Source organism: Gossypium hirsutum, chromosome A04 (genome assembly GCF_007990345.1).
Source record: "Gossypium hirsutum isolate 1008001.06 chromosome A04, Gossypium_hirsutum_v2.1, whole genome shotgun sequence".
In the NCBI taxonomy this organism is placed as follows: Eukaryota; Viridiplantae; Streptophyta; class Magnoliopsida; order Malvales; family Malvaceae; genus Gossypium; species Gossypium hirsutum.
The window spans coordinates 44272899-44289432 of NC_053427.1; the positions used below are offsets into that span (position 1 = coordinate 44272899).

The window sequence follows — 16534 nt, forward strand, 5'->3', positions numbered from 1 at the left end:
TAAACGTACCTCCGTAATTATTGTATAATTCAATAGCTCCATAAGGATACACTCAGTAGATGGTATAGGGTCCTTTTCATTAGAACTTAAGCTTCCCAAGAAATAACTTCAACCTTGAATTAAACAACAAAACCTTCTAACCTTCTTTAAATTCACAAGATTGTATATGACTATCATGTCATCTTTTTTTATCTTTCTTTATACATTTTGGCATTCTCATAGGAAAACAACCTCAGCTCTTCCAACTCATCAAGTTGTAACATCCTTCTCTCACTGACTTACTTAAGATCAAATTTCAATTGCTTCAAAGCCTAGTAAGCTCTATTCTCCAACACTAATGGCAAATGACATGCCTTCCCAAAAACTAAACAATAAGGAGTCATTCCTAACAGTGTGTTAAATGTTGTTTGATAGGCCCATAATGCATCATCGAGCCTTCGAGACCAATCTTTTCTGCTAGGGCGTACTACCTTTTCAAAGATACCTTTAATTTTATGGTTCACTCTCTCAACTTTCCCATTGGACTGGGGGTGATAGACAGTAGCAATCTTGTGCTTCACATCATATTTGTTAAGCAACCACTTAAGCCATTTGTTCACAAAGTGAGAACCTTTATAACTAATAATAGCTCTTAGTGTCCCAAATCGTGTAAACACAAACTTATGCAAGAATCACATGACTACTTTAGCATCATTTGTAGGGTATGCTTTTGCTTCAACCTACTTGGATACATAGTCCATAGCAACTAAGATGTATTTGTTCCCATATGAAGAAGGAAAGGGGCCTAAGAAGTCAATGCCCCATACTTCGAATAATTCAACCTTCAAAATGTTTTTCAAGGGCATCTCATTCCTCCTTGATATATTTCTGGTCCTATTTCATTTATCACGGTTCTTCACATAAGCATAAGCATCTTTAAATAGCGTAGGCCAAAAGAAACCTGCTTGCAAAATCTTTGCTGCAGTACGTGAACTACCAAAGTTTCCCCCACTTAGAGATGAATGGCAATGATACAAGACCTCAGCAATCTCACTTTCAGCTACACACTTTTGGATTATATTATCTATACATTGTTTAAACAAAAACGGATCCTCCCAAAAATAATACCGACTATCATGAAGAATTTTTTTCTTTTGTTGGAATGTCATTTCTTGAGGAATTATTCCACATGCAAGATAATTAGAAAAATCAGCAAACCAAGGTGTTTCATGAATTCGATTTACCTCAAATAAGTGCTCATCTGAGAAATTCTTGTTGATAGGCACACATGATCAAGTTCCCTCATCTTGTTCCAACCTCGACAGATGATCAGCTATTTGATTTTTGACACATTTTTTGTCTTGGATCTCAAGGTCAAATTCTTGGAGTAACAGTATCCAACGAATTAGCCTCGATTTTGCATCTTTCTTCGTGAGCAAGTATTTAATGGCCGCATGGTTAGCAAATACTGTGATTTTGGTGCCTTTAAGATATGAGCGAAATTTTTCAAAAGTAACAACTATTACAAAGAGTTCCTTCTCGGTTACCATATAATTGAGTTGGGCTCCTATAAAAGTTCTACTTGCATAGTAAATAGGGTGAAACACTTTGTTTCTTTTTTGACCTATCACAGCTCCAACAGTATAATTACTTGCATCGCACATCAACTCAAAAGGTGAGTTCCAATCAGGTGTAATGATTATTAGGGCTGAGATTAACCATTTTTTCAGATCTTCAAAAGCTTTCAAACATGCTTTGTTGAAATCAAACACTATATCTTTCTGTAACAAAAAACACAATGATTTAGAAATTTTCGAGAAATCTTTGATAAACCTTTGGTAAAAACTGGCATGGCCTAAGAAACTTCTGACTCCTTTCACATTCATTGGGGTCTGTAATCTTTCAATTACATCCACATTTGCTTTATCGACTTCAATTCCTCTCTTTGAGATTTTATGTCCTAAGATAATCCCTTCCTTGACCATAAAATGACATTTTTCCTAGTTAAGGACAAGATTGTTCTCTTCACATCTCTTTAGTACCTTAGCCAAATTACTCAAAAAAATATCATAAGTCTTACCAAAAACAGAAAAATCATCCATGAAAACCTCAATAAAATTTTCAACCATATCAGTGAATATTGCCATCATGCATCGTTGAAATCTTGTAGGTGCATTGCATAAATCAAAAGGCATTCGCCTAAGAGCAAACGTACCGTATTGACAAGTAAAGGTTGTTTTATGTTGGTCTTTCAGGGCATAACTATTTGGTTATGTCCCGAATAGCAATCTAAAAAATAATATAATTCATTACCTATCAATCGATCTAACATCTGATCAATAAAAGGCAACGGGAAATGGTCCTTTTGAGTGGCTTTGTTCCATTTTCTGTACTCAATACAGATTCTGCAATCAATAACAGTTCTCATTGGAATTAACTCATTTCGCTCATTTTCAACAATCGTGATTCCACCTTTCTTCAGCACACATTGTACCGGACTTACCCATGAATTATCTGAAATAGGATAGATGATTCCTGCATCTAACCATTTGATCACTTCCTTTCTCACAACTTCTTGCATAATAAGATTGAGCCTCTTTTGCCCATCAATTTGAGCTCTTTCACCTTCTTCCAAAATAATTTTATGCATGCAAAAAGAAGGGCTTATACCTCGAATATCAGCTATGGTCCAACCAATTGCTTTCTTAAATTTCTTTAGAACAGCAATTAGTTGCTCCTCTTGATCTTTCGTTAGTTTTATTGAAATAATCACAGGCAAAGTAGAACAGTCACCTAAATAAACGTATTTCAAATGGAAAGGAAGTCCTTTAGTTCAAGTTTGGGTGGTTCTTCGATTGACAACTTGGGTTGCACAAATTCTCTAACTTCTAACTCCAACAGGTCAAACCATGTGGATTGATTAAAATTTCTCAAATTGGTTTCCATCAAAGCCATGTTTTCTTCACCTTCTTCATCCTCCAAAGGGTCAAAATCTAAGGCTCTTTCCAATAGATCTTCTTCAAAATTGCTTGCCATAAAAACCAAGGTTTCTATCTCTTCTATAACTGAACACTCTTCTACCGAATCAGGAAATTTCATCTCTTTAAGAATGTTAAAGGTTACCTGATCATCTTAAACTGGCATGGTGAGTTCACCTTTCTGCACATTAATTAACGTCATTCCCGTGGCTAAGAAAGGTCTCTCAAGGATGATCGACACTTCCTTATCTACTTCAAAATCTAAGACAATAAAATCAGTAGGAAAAATAAATTTATCGACTCTTACCAAAACATTATCTATCTTTCCTTCGGGATATGCAAAAGATCAATCCACTAGTTGAAGTGTCATAGTTGTAGGTCTTACTTCACCTATCCTAAACATCTTGAAAATAAACTTAGGCATCAAGTTGATACTTACTCCTAAACCACACAAAAATTTACCATAGTGAGATTCACCAATGTTACAGGGTATAGTAAAGCTTCCTCGGTCTTTCAATTTCGACAAGGTTCCTTGCGGTCTATTACAAAGCTCTGTAGCTAACTGACCCATTTGGTTTTCCAAATTTTTAAGTGTTGCTGCTTGGCTTTGGATCAAAGCATCATTATTTTACATGTACGCTTTCAACAAGTTCTCCAAACTATTTGATGCCTCAGCTTGAGGTGGTTTTGGAGCTTACTGATTAAACCCTTGAGATTGGTTGAGTCTATGCTGCAATGAGTTGTAGTTCGGTCCATTCCTTGGTTGCTCTAAGAAAAGTTAGGATGACTACGCCATGAAGGATTATAGAAGTTAGACTAGGGTCCTTGTCCACTCCTATTTTGATATTGGTTCCCCACATAGTACATTGACTCGGGATTTGATGGACAATTCTCAAAAGAATGACCTTCCCCACAGTATACATAGGAAACTACTTCGTATGGACTTGGTGGCTGAGCTGCAAAATTATTAGCACTATTAGCAGTAAACTATTTTAACATATAGGAAATAGACGATACCTGAGATGACAACAAAGTGAGGGCGTCAACTTCATGAACTCCACCTACACGTCTTCCTAAGTTGTTCGATTTGTTGGCCATTGATAGTTATTACTCGCGATCCTCTCAATGATCTCATAAGCCTTATTATAAGACTTAGACAAAATTACACCATTCGCAGAGGCATCTACCATCAATCTTGTATGTGCATTGAGACCATTATAAAATGTCTCCAACTGGAAACAATGAGGAATCTCATGATGAGGACACTTACGCAGTAACTCCTTGAATCACTCCCAAGCCTCATACAAAGACTCGTTATCCAATTGTTGGAAGGTTGTGATCTCGTTCCTTAACTTGGCGTTTTTGCTAGGCGAGAAATACTTAACCAAAAATCTCTCTACCAATTCTTACCATGTAGGTATGGAACTTGGTGGCAAAGAATTAAGCCATGCTCGTGCTCGATCTCGCTACGAGTACATAAACAACTTCAGCCTTAGTGCGTCTTCAGTCACACTAGTTATTTTAAATGAATCATTCACCTCCATAAACAATCAAAAATGTGGATCATCGGTGGGCATACCACTGAATTGGCCTACCATTTGGAGTATTTGAAACATCACTGGTTTCAATTCAAATTGGGTTGCCTCAATATCTGGCCTTCTAATGCCTGGGTTTAACTAACTGAAAAGTGGCACAGCATATTGTCTAATGCATCAATCCTTATCATGGGCAATGAGGATAGGATTTCGTACATGATCGGCTTCATTACCTTGGTCTTGATTCTAATTTCCAAGGTCCATCTTGACTTGTCTTTGAGTTGTTTGTTCACGTCTTCATTGTCTGAAAGTTCGCTCAATTTTAGGGTATACAGGGAGTAAATCGATAATTCAATCTATGCTCATAAAAACTTTAAAAATAAATCACAAAATTAAAAAGAATAAGTTAGTAATGTTAGAAATAAATCAAATTGAAAATAAAGAACTTCACGAAAGAAATGAATATGGCAACAGTTGACAATCCTCAGCAATGGCGCCAAAAACTTGTAATGCTGGGGTTTGTGCAAGTGTACACAGTCGTTATCAAGTAATAAGTAAGTATCGAGTTATCGTCTCTATAGAGATTGTATTTGTACTAACCACTTAATTTGTAAAATTATATTAACAATTTGGCAAATAAAAACACAATTTAGTTGAGAAGTGATGATTAAAATATATTAGACTAAATGCAATGATCCCTAATGAGAATTAACCTAAGTATGCAAACTATATGAATGAAATAGATTTTAGCAAAATTAAACAAAATTTGCAACAATTATAACATAAATAAACTAGGAAAATTTCTTTAATTAAACTCAATTTATTATCAACATGCTTAATAATATTCAGAAAAACATTCCATGACAACTCGATCTTTCATGAGTTTAGAAACCACGTTAGGTCCTTTCAGAATCCTTTACTTAGTAAATACGCATTTTACTGATCCTTATTTACTAAGGGTTTCTTAGTATTAGTGGGAGGTAACAGGGACGTATTGGGTTTGAAATAGTTTAATCACACAAATCTAAAAACTATGCAGATAACAAAGCCTAATTAGAGTTGTTATGCAACCTGCAATTTAATCGAGTTAGGATCTAAATTGAGCATGCACATTTCAATTATGCGTCCACTAGCCGTCGTCTGGTTAGGATTGCTCAGCTAATTCAGGTGCATTTTAATCACATAGAATGAAATATAGACTTGATTTTAATGAAAACATGATCGATTGAGTCACAAACATTATAAGCATGAATCTAATAAATATTATTTAATCAAAGCAATCATTCTAGCTTGTATAAAATTAAGCTAACATTGTTGTAAACAAGAAAAAAGAACACATAGCAAACATCTTTAAATTAAATTATAGAAAAGAAAGATTAAACCCAATTCAGAGTGGCTGTCACCCAAGACTCTGACTAACGAGGCTCCTTCGTTCCTTTGCTGATGGCTCTCCAAGGTGGCCGACCAAGGGTTCTTTAAGACTCTCAAATGCTAAAATCTTTATGAAAAAGATGATAGGTGTGGGGAGAAAAGAAGAATGCTAAGAGAATTTAGAGAGGAGAGAATGATGAATGATGAGGGATGAGTAGAAATATGAGAATGAGGTCTTATTTATAGGTGAGAAAAGGGGGATAGTTTGCTAAAAATAGGAGTTTTCATCTTTTGAAGCATCTTCCTTGGGTGGCCGGCCATAATTTGAGGAAGTTGAGCTGATTTTTACTTGATTTTTGGTCAATTTGAGTGCCACAACAACTCAGGATTGAGACTCGGTCAAGTGCAAATCTTTAGGTAAATCTCTAATTTCTTTAACTTTTCAAGGACCTTGTGAAATTAAACTAAAAAGTGGTTTATGGACAGCCATGTGCAGGAAAATTTTGGGTTGACTTGGTCCCCAATTTGGACGGTTTTGCAATCCAGCAAAGCTATCAAACCTATCCAAAATAAATCAACAAGTTAGAGGACCACAAAATAAAATTTATCCAATTTAATTAATTAATTTAAAACCTTTTATTAATGAAATATTTTAAAAATAATTATTAAATATAATTTTATATTTTATTATTTAATTTAATCATGCATGGCCCACTTTAAAAAAATACTATATTCAAATTAATATAAAATAAGCCATTTATTTCATGAAAACTATATAATAAAGCATAAAATCACATTTTAATAATTTCTATGTCCTAATTTCATATTTTCACATATCTCATTAATTTATTAAACAATTACTTAGTTTTAACAACAATTTTAAGTAAAAAAGTGATAAATGACAGAGGAAAAATCCCATATATTTTTTCGTTTACACCTATTAGAAAATACCGAACTTACACAAAATTTAACTCAGTAGGACTCATTTTTGGCGCATACACTACGCCCATGTATTCCTGTAGACAACCTTCTTCGTGCTAGTCAAAAACCCTAGTTCGTGTTCTGAGATTGTATCGTTCGTTCGTTTCTTTTTCCACTGTTACTTTTTTCCAATCTAGTTTGCATTACACTTGTATTACCAAAGGCTACATAACATCATTCATGTATTGCGATTTGCCAATTCAATGCTCTTTACACTGAAGGCAAGGCCATGAATCCACTTCTTTTTTTCTAACCATATGGTTCATTTATTAAAGTAATATGGGTAATGACTCAGCACGAAGTAAGACCCTTTCATTTCTTACACAAACATGCAAAGCTAGACTTTTCACCAGACCGACAAACTTAACTTGAACCAGATATGTACAATACACACATGGGGTATGAAGGAACTCACCAGAAGATACAACAAAGACTAAATAATAGGTCATTTTCCCTTGTCCCGAGAGTTTTTGGGAGTTTCTTGAGCTATAATATAAATGGTTAACTTATCATATCATGTTTTTTAGAAGAACTAAACATGTTTTCAAGAACACTTAATCAGGAAATCCAAAATCTAGAAGTTTCCTTCCTTTAATCTTTAATCTTTCCCTAAAGTATGAAACACTAAGGTCCTAAAAATAGTCACAAAAATAGCTAGAGTTTCATCATTATTTACCAAGTTTCACAATAGTGAAGTTAGCTTATTACAGTGAACTCAAATCCTTCAGACGGGCCTTGGCTCTAACGCTTTATTGGAAAACGCAGAGAGAATTATTGACAGGAAGTACGAAGTGCCAAAGAAAGTATAAAACTTGTTTAGAAAGCTAATGTTGGCTTTATATAAGTGCATATGAAAGGAAAACTTAGTGGACAAGCTTATTTCCCTCCATTAACTTTCCTTTGGTATTTGTGACTAATAGTTTTCTCACTCATCTTAAATGCATGTCCTCTCATTTTTAGAAACTTTGTTCAATGCTGACTAGTCCTCATTAGGCCAACTAAATAGTTTAATCAGATAAGAAGATAACAACATATTTATCGTTCCTATCAGACTAGGGGTTTAACAATAGGGCTCACTATTTTCATCTATCCACTGAGGCAACGTATACTCTATCAAAGAGTCTGCTAAACCTCAGAGCTCGCCTTAATCAGGGTTTCACCCTAAGGTGCATTCATGGACCTTGTGTACTAAATTTCCAACCCTTTTCTTACTCAGGGTCACACTATAAGCCTTAGTTCAATTAACAATACTCGAGTACTACACTTTGCAAGGTGATATTTTACATGTTTCGGATCAGTTTGGGACTTCATTCGACCCTTAGGTACCCTCACCATCTTAGTTAACTAATTATAAGTTGGATCATGACAAGAAAAGGTGAGAAATCTGACCACCACAAAAGTACTGTGAAGGAAACCTAGTGGCATATGCTCTAAGAGAGTATTAATTCGACCAACCGTTCATGCTATTCTTGTAACACCCTTACCCGCACTTGAAGCCGGGATAGGATACGAGGCGTTACCGAACACATACACAGTCATTTATGAAAAAATCAGACTATAAATTTTTTCTTCAAAACACTTCATTAATACATACACAATTTGTCCCTGATATGAGCCTACGAGGCCCAAAATAGCCATCGGAAAAGATTTGGGACTAAATCGAGAATTTTAGAAAAGTTTGGGAAATTTTCCCTAGTACATAGCCACACGCCCGTATGAGACAGGGGACACGCCTTTGTGCTTTTACACACCTGTGTCTTCCGTCCGTGTAACTCTCTAACTATGACGTCAGCACCAATTTAGAGTCACACGACTGTATCACACGTCCGTGTGGCCAGATGTAGTCAATTAAAAATAAATGAATTTTTCATAAAATGGTGCGGACTTCACACGGCCAGAGTACACGCCCATGTGGGTAGGCCGTGTCTTTCACACAGCCAAGACACACGCCCATGTCTTAGCCCGTATGTTTACTACTGGGCATTCTGACTTGCAAAATTGAGGTGCAAGGGACACACAGCCATTCAACACCCCTGTGGGGCAAACCGTGTGTCACACACGGTCTAGACACATACTCGTGTGTCTACCCATGTTGTAATATCCTGAATTAGGGCCTAGTCAGAATAGTGGTTTTGGGACCACAAATCCGACGTAAGAAAACTTATTTTTATTATATTTTTATGGTCTACAATTTCACGAAATGATTACATGAAAATTTCGTTTGAAAATTTTGACGTTTGGGCACTCAATTTAGTCAAAAGGACTAAATCATAAAAAGTACAAAAGTTGAGTTCCACATGTTAGAAGTGTCCAATTGTTATGAGTTTTTAAATTGGAGGTTCTTAAATTGTAATTAAACCATTGGTTAATTGTTGGACAAAAATAGACATGAAATGGGTGTAATAAAATATTTTTAAGTTAGGAGCATTTTGGTAATCTAATAATTAAAAGAATTAAAAACAGAAAATAAGCCAAAATTGGCTATCATCTTCTCCATCCAGCCAAAACTAGCATGGACACCATGGCTAGGGTTTGGTTCAAGCTTCCAAGCTCATTTGTAAGTGATCTCGAGCCCCGTTTTTAATGTTCTTTACATTTTTAAAGTCTTGGTAACATGATCTACTCATTTCTACCATTATTTTGAGCTAGGGTTTATGTTTAAAAAATTACCCATGAGTGACATGCTTGTATTTTGATGTATAATGGTAGAAAATGAGTGGTGGGTGTTAACTTTTACAAAGCGATTTTCGACGAAAACGTCCGAAAGGACCGTTTTGTAAAAGTTGTAAAAATGGTATAAAAGCATGTTATAATGAGAATTGTAGTTTTTTATAGTTATGAAAATGGTTTGGCTAGGCATATAGAATGGGAAAATTGAATAAAAATCACTTTACGAGCCTAGGGGAAAAAGTGTAATTTTGACAAAATTTAGGGGCAAAAATGTAATTTTGCAAAAACACGATTTTGGGTGAATTTGAATAATGTGAGTCCTAAATAGGCTATATTTGAAATGATAGATCAAGGAAATCGAGATTCGGGCTTAAATAGGGAAAATACAAGTTTTGGACTAAAATGGTAATTTTGCTGTTTCAGTATTCGAGATAAGTTCGCATGATTTAATAAGCATATTATTCATGTTATTATTGTTATACATGAAATATATCTTGCTGTGATTGTATTGAATTTGACGTTAATGAACATTTGATGGAAATTGACATTTTAAATGAAATGAATAAGTTCGTATGAAAACTAGGTGATATGTTGTTTTTATTGTATGGACTAATGCCCAAATAAACATGAAAATGTGTTGAATTGAATGTACATTGCATGATCATCTATGCATATTGATATACTTGATGAAAAGAGAAAAATCCCAGTTGAATAAAAAGGATATCCGATGGATAAATCATTTTTTACATGACATGAGATCCTGCATGTGTGCAGAAAAGGATTTAGCCCGGAGGGGTAATCTGTTGATCTCAATATAGAAAGGATCTAGCCCGGACAGGTGTTCCTTAAGTGATCGAGCCTCCTGAAAAATATGGGTGCATTAAGGATTTAGCCCGAATGGGTAATCTGATTTTGGCCTGAATTTAGCCTGGACTGGTGATTCAGATCCGAGCTTATGAGAGTGTATGTCATTGTAAGGGATTTAGCCTGGACTGGTAATCCCGGCAACACTCTGTGAGTTATGATATGGGGGATTTAGCCTAGACTGGTAATCCTACCGTAATGAGTGAGGTTCGCGGGAGTGCATACTTGAAATGATCACTTGCATGACTTGACAATAAATGTGATATCCATTGAGATTCCGAGGAATTCGACAGGAATTAATAGAAATGGAATGGAAATACTTGAAATGATAAACTCATCTATGCTTAGATGATACTAGTATGATGTATATGATTGTCATGTTTGGATGATTGGTTATGCTAAGAGATAGCACAAGTACGTACTCGAAACCCATGAGCATATGTTTGCCATGTGAAATCAAATGGACTTGTGATAAGAGTGCAAATGAATGAGTGATATTTATGATAATAATTTCTATGACAAATTTGTGATGGTTATCATTATGTTGCACTAAGAAAGATGAGTACAATAGCAGCAGTCTGAATTTAGAGGCTGAGTAAAATATGAAATTAAATATTATCAAGTCTAGTTTCAGATAAAGGAAACGGTGTAAGCAAAGGAATCTCATATGATGAGATATTTGAATTTTGTGAAATAGGGTCAGATTGATCTTAGAATACCCTATCTTAACTTTGGAAAATAAGTAAAAATTATAAAAAAAATTATTTTGGGTTATAATTTATATGCTTAAAATCTTTAATGAGTCTATTTTCAAGGGAAATAGACAAAAGCATCATCCAAGTCCTGTACTATGAGCTAATTAATTCGTAGTGAAGAGAGGTCAGAACTGCTAGACAGCAAAATAGGGGTAACTTTAAAGAATAAACTGTACTTATTAGCTAGACCAAAAATTCTAAAAATTATATGATAAGAATATATATGAGTCTAGTTTTAGGGAAAATTAACGGATCTTAATTCAAAGTCCCGTAGATCCAAATAAAAATAATTTAGTGACCATAACTCAAGAAAATAGCTTGACTGGACTTTGAATAAATAGAAAGAATTTAAAAATAGCATGTTATCACATTGCTTATTATTTTTCAGGCGACCTTACTAAGCGTAAAGCTTACTCCATCCTTTCCATTTCCTTAGTGTTTTCAGGTTGGCTCGGGGTTGGAGATCGTCAGAGATAGCATCACACTATCGAGACATCATCTTTGAAATATTAATATATTTATGCTAGCGATTCCAGGTAAGTGGCATGTATAGGGACTTAGTTTTATGATAGATGTTGTTATGAGTAGTCAAATGTATTGGCTTATAATGATTTGTTGTATATAGCCATGAGATGTGGCTTATAAGGATTATGTCTTGCAAGCCTATTTATTCATGTTAAGAATATATCTTAATGAAGGAGGTTAAATCATTAAAATGATGCCATGATATGTGACCTTAATATATGTAATGAAATGTGGAATTAAAGGTAACACAAAGGCTTGAGAAATAGCCTAAGTATTAGTCACACAAGCAGAGACACGGCCATGTGCCTCAGCCGTGTGGAGGACACGACCTAGCACACGAGCGTGTGGCATGGCCGTGTGGTTCAATTATTTACACATGTACTTACCTCGGTACAAAATGATGATAATCGAGCCTAATCGTCGTGTACTTTATTCTTTCCTTGATCAAGACCCAGTTCACGTTTTTCTTGATCTATAATGTCAAATTTAACTTGTTTATTATTCACATTATTCAAATCAATCCATAATTCATGTTTTGGTAAAATTACCTTTTTACCCTTAACTTTTCACTTATTTACGATTTAGTCCCTAGGCTCGTAAAATGAAATGTATGCATTTTATTGGTTACCCAAGCCTAACCAAACCTATACCATGCTCATATCAGCCCACATTTTTCCTTTATTTCACATTTTTACTACCCACTTTTACACTTTTACAAACAAGTCCCCCTTTTTGTTGTTTTCACTAAAAATCACCTAGTAAAAGATGTTTATCATGCATTAAACATTCATATTCCTCCATTAATCATCAATACATGGATGTTACACATGGTTCAAATTTCATACATGAACCCTAGATCAAAATACAGCTAGAAATGGATAGATCATGTTTCAAGGACTTCAAAAATACAAAGAACATTAAAAATGGGGCTAGGGAGCCCTTACAATCAAGCTTGAAATGTTGAACAAAACCCTAGCTATGGCTATTGGAAATTTTGGCTGACATTTGGAGAAGATGAGCACATTTTTTCTTTGGTTTTCCCTTTTATTCTTTTAATTACCAAATGACCAAAACGCCCTTAAGGTCTTTCTTTCAAATTTTTCCTATGCATGTCCATTTTTGTCCAAAATTATAGAAATTGGTCAAATTGCTAATTAATACCTCCTAATTTATAATCTAAAGCAATTTAATGCTAAAAGCTTCTAGAATGCAAGTTTTGCATTTTATTCAATTTGGTCCCTAAAGTGCAATTAGACATTTTATGCATAGAATTTCTTCCAGAAACTTTCACATAAGCATGCATTCACATCATAGACCTCATAGGAACCATATAATAATTATTTCTATCTCATATTTGTGGTTTCGAGACCACTATTCTGACTAGGCCCTAATCTAGGATGTTACAAATCTCCCCCTTTAGGGATTTCGGTCCTTGAAAATCTTACTGATAAAAAGGTTTCGGTACTATTTCCTCAGCCTCCTCGGGCTCCAATGTAGCCTCTTCAACCCCATGTCTTTTCCATAAAACTTTCACAAGAGCAACACTTTTGTTTCTCAATTACTTAACTTCTAGAGCCAAGATATTAACCAATTCCTCATCATAAGTCATATCCAGACTAATTTCAACCTCTATCAGTGCAATCACATGAGAAGGATCAGATATATATCAGCGCAACATGGACACATGAAATACATCGTGAATCTTTTCTAACTCAGACGGTAAAGCCAATCGATAAGCAATAGGCCCTATCCTTTCGGTAATCTCATATGGTCCTATAAAACGAGGACTCAACTTGCTCTTTTTGCCAAATTTCAAAACCTTCTTCCATGGAGATACTTTTAAGAATACCTTATCACCAACTTGATATGCAATTTCTTTCCTTTTTAAATCCGTATATGACTTTTGTCTATCCGAGGCCGCTTTCAAACAATCACAAATTACTTTCACCTTTTCTTCGATTTCCTTAATCAAATCTATTCCATGAATCTTATTCTCCTTAAGTTCATTCTAGTACAAAGGTGCACGACATTTACGTCCATACAACGCCTCATAAGGTGTCATTTTCAAGCTCGACTAGTAACTGTTGTTGTAGGCATATTCAACCAAAGGTAAGTAATTTTCCCAACTAACATGGAATTCAAGAACACAACATCTGAGCATATCTTCAAGTGTCTGAATTATTCTCTCGGATTGTCACCGTCAGTCTATGAATGAAAAGCGGTACTAAAATTTAGCTTTGTACCTAAAGCTTCTTGTAACTTCTTCCAAAACCGTGAAGTGAACCTCGGATCTGTATCCGAAATAATCGATAAAGGTACTCTATAAAGTCTTAGTGTAACACCCCTTACCCGTGTTCGACGCCGAAATAGGGTACGAGGCATTATCGGAACATACACATGCAATTGTACAAAACCAAGACATAATTTTTACATCCAAATTAAACTATTCAATTTTCATCACTAAGTCCCTGATATGGATTTAAGAAGCCCAAAACATACTATGGAGACTACACTGAGAACTTTGGAGAACATTGGAAAATTTCTTGAAAATAGGGGCATACGCCCGTGTCCAAGGCCGTGTCCTTCACACAACCATTCTCATGCCACATTTTCCATCCTTAGTCATTACACACTCATTCAACCAACTCATGCCTCTCACAAAATGCATCATCATAACATTTAACTTAACTAATATTAGCCAACATCAATGGCCTTGTACAAAATGAGTTATCAAATATTAAAGGCCAACATTTTAGGCCAAATCAATTACGACATATAACAAAATAACCAAGTCCTCTATACATGCCATAATTCAAAATATGAATTTAAAAATACCAAAAGAATGATGATAGTGTGGATGGATCTCCGACGATCTCTGAATCTCGAGTTGGCTTGGTGATACTATAAGACAAAGGAAAGAAAAGAGAGTAAGCATAAAGCTTAGTAAGTAAGTACGTAAATATTAAACGATTTATCAACATATTTCTCAAGATAAAACAATCATAATAGTATATATACACATGTTTAGGTCAAGTTATTTTCTTGAGTCATAGTCACTGAATTATTTATATCTAGGGCTATAAAACTCCAAATTAAGATCCGCTAATTTTCCTAGAAACTAGACTCAAATGTCTTTTTACCATAAAATTTTTAAAATTTTTGGTGTAGCCAATAAGTACAGTTTATTCTTTAAATTCACCCCTATTTTACTGTTTGAAAGTTCCAACCCCTCTGCACTAAAAATTAATAATCTCTTTATAAAATATTTGGATAATGTTCCCATTTGTTTCTTTTGAAAATACACTTATTAAGGATTTTAAGTATATAAATTATAACCCATAATTATATTTGTACAGTTTCTAATGATTTTTCCAAGTCAAAATAGAGGATTCTAAAATCATTCTGACCTTATCTCACAAAAATTCAAATATCTCATAATATGAAATTCTTTTGCTAACATTGTTTCCTTTATAAGAAAATAGACTGAATAATATTTTACTTCATCTGTTATTCAACCTCTAATTCAATTTCCACAATTTTTGGTTATTTTTCAAATTTACACAACTATTGCTATCCAAAACTATTTTATTACAAATTTCACTCTTACATAATTTCACTTACTCTATTCCATCTTACTGAAAGTTAGCTCAACTATCGAGCACATTGCTCATAAATTTCCACAAACATAGACCTGCACTTATTCATCACATGGTCATGTTCACATGGATTTTCACTTAGTCGATTTCCCGTTGAGCTCATCGGAATAATAACAGATACTCGGTGGCCTGCACATATTACCACCCTTGTAACCGAAACTATCTGGTATGCATAGTAGCCTGCACTTAGTACTACACATGCGACCAACAATCCGGTACACGTAGTAGCCTGCAATTAGTACTACACACGTGACCTAACCATCTGATACACGTAGTAGCCTGCACTTAGTACTACATACGTGATCGAAGTTGTCGGGTACCCATAGTAGCCTGCACTTAGTACTACACATGCAACCTAACTATCTGGTACACGTACTAGCCTGCACTTAGTACTACACATGTAAACTAAAACCATCTTAAACACATGGTAGCCTGCACATAGTACTACACATGTTTTCTCACAATGGATCATCCGTATCATTTCTATTCCGAAGGTTAACCGGGAAATTCATCACTTTTTAACATTTAATAAATTCATTCATAGTCTATTTCGATTCGTAATTTACATCAAATGATCATTCTATAGGCAGCCACATCTCATATAATAACGAAATATAATAACATAAAAAGAATCGATATATTATTTACATGCACACTTACCTCAGTGCAAAATATAGCAATTTTGCAATTTAGTCCGATATCTTTTCCTTTCCCCGATCAAGGTCGATTCCACGTCTTTCTTGATCTATAATAACACATTTGACATATTAATGGCTCACATTATTCAAATTAGCCCAAAAACATCCTATGGAAAAATTTATGATTTTACCCCTAAAGTTTCACAAAATTACGATTTTTCCCCTAGGCTCGAAAAATAATTTTTATTCAATTTCCTTGTATTTTAGGCCTAGCCAAACCATTTTCATAACTATAGCAGTCTACAATTTGCACTAAATCACACACTTACACACATTTTACAACTTTTGCAAACTAGTCCTTTTATGCAATTTCATCTAAAATAACTTAATATAAGTTGTTTATCACACTCCAAACATTCATATTCTTCCATAAAACATCAAAATACATGCATTTCATCCATCGGTAAATTTTTAAATATAAACCCTAGTCAAAATATTGGTAGATATAGGTAAACCGAGCTACGGGGATCTCAAAAATGTAAAGAATATTAAAAACAAGGCTAAAACAGACTTACAATCGAG

The 16534-nt window shown here is 34.6% G+C and overlaps 1 non-coding gene across 1 annotated transcript; it reads left to right on the forward strand.

Moving 5' to 3' along the window:
* Positions 1-4205: 4205 nt before the first annotated feature.
* Positions 4206-4312, forward strand: LOC121228362 (small nucleolar RNA R71). Its single transcript, XR_005925938.1, has one exon. It is a non-coding gene; the product is annotated as a small nucleolar RNA R71 (small nucleolar RNA).
* Positions 4313-16534: the final 12222 nt, after the last annotated feature.